Source organism: Aplidium turbinatum, chromosome 3 (assembly GCF_918807975.1).
Source record: "Aplidium turbinatum chromosome 3, kaAplTurb1.1, whole genome shotgun sequence".
Lineage (NCBI taxonomy): Eukaryota > Metazoa > Chordata > Ascidiacea > Aplousobranchia > Polyclinidae > Aplidium > Aplidium turbinatum.
In genome coordinates this window covers 46,220,999-46,229,024 of record NC_137474.1, presented here as the reverse complement: position 1 = coordinate 46,229,024, position 8,026 = coordinate 46,220,999, and positions in this window count along the sequence as shown.

The window sequence follows — 8,026 nt, the reverse complement described above, 5'->3', positions numbered from 1 at the left end:
ATCTGCATTCATTCGGACGCTTCGGCAATCAGACGCAGGTGACTGTTCCAAGAAGCTAAATCGTATTGTTTACTTGTAGCGTAAAACAGAACACTAAACCACGTAACTACAACCTATTTTGATACGTTTTAATTGTTTACGTTGTAAGCACAGAAATAAAACTCCCGGTTTAAGTTTCATGGCTGATATGACTTGGAATTCTTAGCTTAAAAACAATAATTTATTTTTAAAAAGAGGACAAGAACTATGTGTTGTCACAAAATATAACAACCACACTACCAATTTACAAGAGCACAATAAGGAGTACAACAAAATAAATTCCACTACTTCTCTTTCAGCGAACTTACTGGTCGTCGTCTCCCAACACCATCTGCTTTCCATCATTCAATCTAAGTGATGCAATCACGCACATGACGTAATCCGCTTATGTAAGCCTGATGGAGGATTAGAGATGCAGCTAAGATCATCTAAGCACTCCTCAGATTGTTTCAACAATCAATTTGCAAGCTTAACGGATCTGTAAGAAAATCTTCTTAACGAAGAAACACGATGTCTTCGGATAAACTACAAAGGTAATATCCTAATGGAAGATAAGCCGTGTTTAAATTGTTCGACTGACAATAACCTCAAGGTCATAACGAAAAGCATTGTTTGGTCACAATGAAAGAATTCTTTTTCTGAGCTGCATTGCATTGGACTTTTATAGTTTGATTGCAAGTCAAGTGTGGCGTCACAATGACAAGCAGGTCACGTGTACTGGACTTTTGCTTTCAAACGACCGAAGCTGAAAACATAAGTTTCTTGATATGCTTAACTCAATCGGATAGTTTAATGTTAGCAGACGTTAAAGCAATGTAAAGATTACATAAAACCAAAAGCGTCTTCAAACGGTACAGCATTCTATTCCAACCCAGGTCAGCTCACACCTCTTTTGTACTTAACTAAACCATCAATTTGTAAATCACCGGATCACAACTTTCCCATTAAGAGTTCCGCTTATCCACCGATCGAGTAGTCCACCGTTTAAGTCTCACACAAAGTTAAACCACACTAGTCAGGTTTTCAAAGGCGAGATCCCTATATCGTCGAAACGTTGGCAAGACAACTGAAAAATTTAAGTTGTAACAACATTACTAAACGTTTTCGCAATCTTCAATATTAACTGTTATAAAACCAACATTAAATTCGACATGATGTTTTTGTATTTTTACCTTCATTCCCATTTCTTAAACAATAACATTGATTAAAAAGGTCAAAGAGTTTTCAATACATATTCTCTTAACGTTATAAATAGTCTAATCAACGCAAAAACGACACTCTTTGAACAACTTGTTTGTGGGAAACCACACAACACGAAACAATTAGCACGCCCGGTCTCATATCGCCAGACGACAACTTCAGAGTGATGCATTCCAGACGCTGTAACTAAAGATAGGATAAGAACTCTTGGATAAGATTTTCCAGACACTCGCAACAGTTTTCATTTTAATTAATCACCAATCTTCTCATCAGCCCCATCAATAACCATTGCCTCACGCAGAGGCCAGCAAAGGTACAGATAACATAAAAGTTTGTGCACAATGTAATCTAACGTTATTTTTACATAAAAACACAATGTTTACACGATAAAAACTACCGACTAGTATGTGTCAATTGTTACATTATTTTGATGAGTCTGAGACAAACGTATTTGCATGAAAATCTATTTCCACAGCTTTAGCGCAAACCGTTATGAAAACTTACAACTTGGATGACTGGCATTTTATGCAGCATCTTTTCTTGTACCTGGCCACTAATGTTCTGCTACTACAGCATCAGGTTGGCAACACTGCTATCAGCATGTGGGGACTCTTGTGTCAGGCGAACCTTCGCTTTTATCTTCACCTTGTGATGGCAGAATTCAGAGGAAAGCAGCAATAGAAATCCGTTTTTTTTTTTTACATCGAGTAGACGTACAATCAACGTAAAAAGGCTTGGAACCTGCCGTATGACGGTTGGAGTTATGATGCTGAATGTAACTTTGTACAAATATTCAAGATTGACCAAAGTGTCGTTGTTTGCGTTGTTCATACGCTTCCAATCGTTGTTGCAACGTTGCAGGCTCTGATTCTTCAAGTTCTTTGCGTGTAGAGGTCCATTTACTCCTAGAAGCTCATTTCTTTATTGAAGGTCTTTTTATTTCAACAATCATGTTTCTTTTGTCTCGTCACAGATAAGCCCTATAGCCTGGTAATCATCTTAATGAGTGGTCAACTTCTAATCCTTCAAAACGTTAAACAGAAACTTCTCATTGTTTGAACACAATCAAAGCCACGATGACGCGACAAGAGCATACCAGCGTAGTCGATGATGGAGGAAACTAAACAAGTTGCAACCAGGACTCCATCGACCGCGAATGGCGCCTGCGTTTCAATTGTTTGCAAATGCAGTATGAGCATCATGATTGCACTTATATTTGTTTTTATTTTTAGGGTAAAAATGTTTGGAACAAAAATAACACAAAAATAACAACACGAAATTGCAACAAGCAATCCTCCAGCAAGCTTGCAAGTGCAGAAAACCACAGCAAACCTTCATAGACTTCAAGGTAAAATCTACTTTTTATAATAAAGCATGCACTGTACTTGTTTAGCCTCTTAATTCTCAACATATTATGGAAATATATTCCAACCAGGGGTTATCAGCCAAGTTCAATGGTGGCTGAGGGATTTGCAAACATTTCCTGTTGCGATTTGAGAAGTGTATCGCAAAGACCCCGTAGAATGTTTCCATGCATACAACATAGCAAGCTCTGATATAAGTTATGAATAATTTCCTTATTACTGTAACATTGGCTTTTCTAATGGGAATACCAACGTTCGGTTTTGCCTTGTCCACTCATTCAGGTTTTGTTGGTGCTCAAAACTGCTGACCCGATCTATGTCTTGGTAGTTTAAGTTAAGGATCAAATTGAATCATTTTGTAGGTAAAATTTCTTTAATTTTGAAAATTAATTTTTTTCAAAGATGTTTTCCTGCCGATTTAACTCAAGAATATGAGGCACCAAGAGACCTTATGTAAATAATCCAAGTGGCAGCCTACGCTTGAAGCATTGAAAACCTAACCACCTCTGCCTACCATTTTGCCTCGTCAGCTTAAGATCCTTGATAACCATCATTACCTTCACGTAAGCAACTTATTTTATTGCTTTGATTGCAGATCCATTCGTTTGTTCTCCTCTGTGCTTGTGACGCTGTTGTGGCGGTTCGATCGTTTACGCTTTTAAGTGACTGTAGCGACATCTGGTGACAAGATTAACTGATAGATCACTTTTTCTGAAAAGGAGCGAGATTTGTCTAACATCGTTTATCCGAAACTGAAAATAATACAGTAAGTGAAGTTTGTTTTTCGTTATGAAATGCTTCGTTGTAAAAGACTCAATAAACGCTGCTGGACATTGTTACGTTAACCACGTTGTGCAAACATTTGCTTTCATGAACGAATAATTGCAACGAGAAGTTTATTAAAGTTGTGGCAACCCTGCAAAACTTGGCTATTCCAAACCACACAACTTATACACCGCTTCTGCGGGTGTGTACAGAATGTGGTATCCCTAACAGCAAACGAGATGGTATTGATATCCTGGATATCCTGAATCTAGATTGGAAAGAAGAACGCTGACCCAAGATTTGAATCGCCACAGCAGTAATAAAGTGATGGCCGGTTCAGCCACGATACTTTAAAGTGTAAATTATGTCAAAAACTGTTAATTTTTGGCATGATTTAACAACTAACCACTTTTCTAAACGACCTTGACAGGAAACACACTAACCGAGCTTATTCTCATCTAGCAAATTAGATATTTCGTGGAGGGCGTTTGCAATCCAACGATGTTGATTGCTTCACTATTGCAGAAAGCTTTACAAAAGCATAATTTGTTGGGGTTCAATGCAGGCCTAATTTATTTGGGCCTTGCTTCATCAAACCTGTTGATCAATGTCTGCCCCATCAATTTGTGGCCGAAGTGTAAATGCTTCTTTATGCCTTAAAATGTTTGAACTCAATTACCTGAAGAATTATGAAGCTGAACAGCGTCTTGAAAGTATTTACGTTAAAGTTTGTGGTAGCTGCTAATGAAGCGTGAAAAAAAACTCTCGACCTGCCTCCTCACCGGGCTGTACATATGATGCTGCAATAATACCTGCACGTACCTCAACTGTTACTACTGTGTAATATACTTACCGACGTTATGTGACATCACTATTCACTAGAAAGCTCATTGTTCTTTCACAAAGCATTTTGTATCAAACAAATAGTTTTATACATCAGTAACAACAATCTCCAGCTGAGCTATCATCGCTCAGCTGGGTTGTAAAATGATAGAACATGAGCCCCAGACGCTTAAATGAAGAAGAAGTTGACGATATTCGTAAAAATGAATAGTTGTATGAAGAACTGGGTCTGTTCATCACCACAGATAGTTTCTAACACCGTTTTGTTAGTTTGTATATTTTTTTAATATTGAACCATCAGTATATTTTGTTAATTTTGACAATTTAGAAATACTTTATGCCTTAACCCATTAAAAGCCGCCACAAGTTCCCGTTGCTCTTTTTAGGAAATATTTCAGCCACAAAGTTGTATTGTCATAACTTTTGAATTACTTTAAAAAAATTTGATCATTTTTGCTTTTTTGATGCATTTTTTTGTTTGCCTTTTAAAAGGACACCGGCCACATAGTCAAATGTAAATCTCGCGATACCTTAACATAAGAAGGTGTTTGTTTCGGTAGAAATTTGTCAGATCTTTCTTGAAGGACGTTTCAAAGTTATTGTATGAACATATTGTATTCACGGTAACCATCGGCGTAGCTAGTGGGGGGTGTCCCCCTCAGTTGGCAGTCTCCCCTTCGGTCGGAAGCTTGTGGCATTAGAATATTTTTAAACGTAAACGAAAAAGCATAGTCAAAATCTTTTTGAAATGGATTTGGCTCGAATTCTATTTGCTGGTTCCTACTTCACGCGTTCAGGGGTGCAAAATCATGGTCCGCCGCGGCGGCACAAACCATAGCGATACGCCACTGACAGTCGTCGGCTCCAGCTCGTGACCGAGCATTGGTTTCGTCATCAAATCGAATTTGGCTTTGGATGGTGATGTCATATATGGCTTTGGAGGCCAGTGTATGATGGAAAAGACGTGGGCAAAAGTCACATTGTCTAGGGGGTAAGGATTGTATGGGGGGAGGGACGTGGTAGTTTTAACTTTTCTAGTGTTCGTTTTTCTTGGGCTTTTTGTATCCTTTTTTTTCGAAAATTTCCGTGCCTTCCATAGATCTTTTTCTCCAGAGTAATCTGTCATTAACAAGGTTTTCCCATGAATCCAGATCAATGTTTGCATGGTTGAGGGATACTTTCAGCTGATCTTTGTATCTCATTCTTGGTCCTCTGGAGGGGGGGTTTCCTGTCTCTAGTTGTCCCTCCTCGTTGTTCCTTCTCATGACATGTCCTGTCCAGCGAAGGCAGTGTTGCAATATGGTGGCTTCTGAACTGGGCAACCTAGCGCGATCAAGGATTGCATCTTTGGTGAGACAATCTTCCCAACGAGTGCCTAGCATTTGACCCAGTTTCCTCTGCTGAAAATTTTCAAGACGTTTGATGTAACGGCGGTATAATGTCCAGGTTTCACAAGCATAGAGAAGAGTGGATAGAACGACTGCCCGGAGGACCATAATTTTTGTGCGGATTAATATAGCATGGTTGTTGAAAACACGATGGTTAAGTCTTCCATAGGCACAATGTGCTGCTTTTACACGATGTTCAATATTCTTTGACAGTGTTACAAACAACCAAAAAAATGTGGCCATGTGGCCGGTGTCCTTTTAAAAGGCAACAATAAATATAAAGCAAAATAAACAAATAAAAGAAGCAAAACCTTACACAAATTATAGTGTAGTAGGAAGCACAATATTACAGAGTGTCAAACTATGAAGAAACATAATTCATATCTATTACCAATAGGCAATAAAACATGCATGTTCCTCCTCACTTCACTTTATCGGGCTCTTCACATTTTTCAACAATTTTCAAACTTTCACAAAATTCAGAAAAAGTACGTTGTTCGTAAATATTTATCAACACCTTCCAAAACAGACCCTAAACAACTACTAGCAAGTCCAAAATGATTCAATCAAAATAAGATGATGCAATACTGATGCATTCAAAACGATATTCTTTTAAAAGGACACCGGCCATGAATGGGTTAATATAATAAACAGCAAATAGACCCTCAGGCTCATCGTCATCATATTACAACATAATCTTCTGGGTTTTGATTGGTCAGTTTGGGGTGGCGCAAACCTTTTGTTCTTGTACGAGAAGCTACAAATCTTTCTAACGTAACGTGCCTGGTCGGGGTTCAGGGTGGCTTGGTCAGTCGACTCGACTATTGGTCAGTTTACTGTCAGACGTCTATGACGTAAACATCCAATATTATAAAAGAAAAAAAGAGAAAGAGAAAGATAGTTTCCTTTACTCAGTTTTACGGTGAAAAAAATAAAAATAAATATTACTTGAATGGCGCAAAATGTAACTAAACTATGATTTTACATCAAAATAATGTAGTTGAGTCTTTATCTTCACGTGAACAAGCAACCCAAAAACTTCCGAATAGGTTTTGCTTTCACCTCTTTTCAGAAAAAAAATTCTATCTTATTGCCATGGTTACAGTTTTAATTTCGAAAACAGTCAAGCAACTTTTCTATTTGTGACCTCATCACTGACCCCATTCGTGACCAATGACCCCCACAAAAAACTGATAGGTCATAGTATGCATTCACTGAACTCAACTGTCCATGCTTGGGTCACGCTTTCTAAACATTAGATTACAAATAAAAGCCTCACACAATTCAAACATAGCTAACAATAGCTCACTTTTACGTCGCTTTAACGTTAAGATTAACACTTAACATCATCAAAACGATGCGAAAAAAGTTGCTTTTGTAAGCCGGGTAGGATTGAGACAAGGCCAGTTTGCACAACGTCATCACGTTTTGTATTTACTGAGCTACCGCAGAAGTGCAACCGTGCTTTATCTTTAACACTGAAACTTTCCATCAGTCTCACAAGAAAGAAAGCAGAAGGTCACGTGATGCACTCAAATTTTGATTTTCATCAAATTCTCAAATCCACCTTGTGAAAGTCACCACCGACAATCGATTGGAAGATGCTTAATTATTCTCAAGATGCGACCAGTGTCTTCCTAAGGAGTCTCACGAAGACAATTCATGTTGGTTGGAATGAAGATGCAGTATTTGCTTCATTGGAGCGCGTCAGAGTCGCGCGAACCCGACATCAACTTTGCAGCTTTTCCGGTGGTTGAGACAATTGAGCGAACTCTCAGCTACTTTCAAAACTTTCCACCGAAGACCCATGAAACATGAAATGGCTTCGGCATAAGATACGCACAATGGTTCCTAAGGAAACGATAGTTATCATTGCAGTCGTAGAATCCAGTAAGGAACAAACGGTGGTGGAAGATATTGAGTGAAAGAACATTCGATGCCACAACGCGTGAAGGGCTGATTCTCATTTGTCAACGTACAATATTTGAAAGACAACCAACCTGTTGCTGCACTGACCGGGCTTTCCATCACCTGCCCTAAAGTTCAAACAATCTGCTTCGTACGAAAGAGTAAGAACCAACCCATTATATTATGAGTACTTGAACAAAGATTATACAAGGATGCCATAGATTGATTGATTTATAAAACAAGTTCGATGAAAATTTATATTCAAAAAGAATTTTAAAATCGTTCCCACTTAAAAGGAATTCAATTGAAACTGCCGGTAGCGGCTGCATCATTATTCACTCATAATAGCAACAAGTTGGTTTAAGCAAAATCTTTGCCACAACATCGATAAGGTTGGAAGTGGGGGAGTGTGACGGTTTCAATGTTATCTCGATTGTCCGCCCTCGCCCATTTTCACGTGGCGCCAGATCACAATGGCCGCAGTGACGTCACCATCATCCCTCTGTCTATCTGTCATCG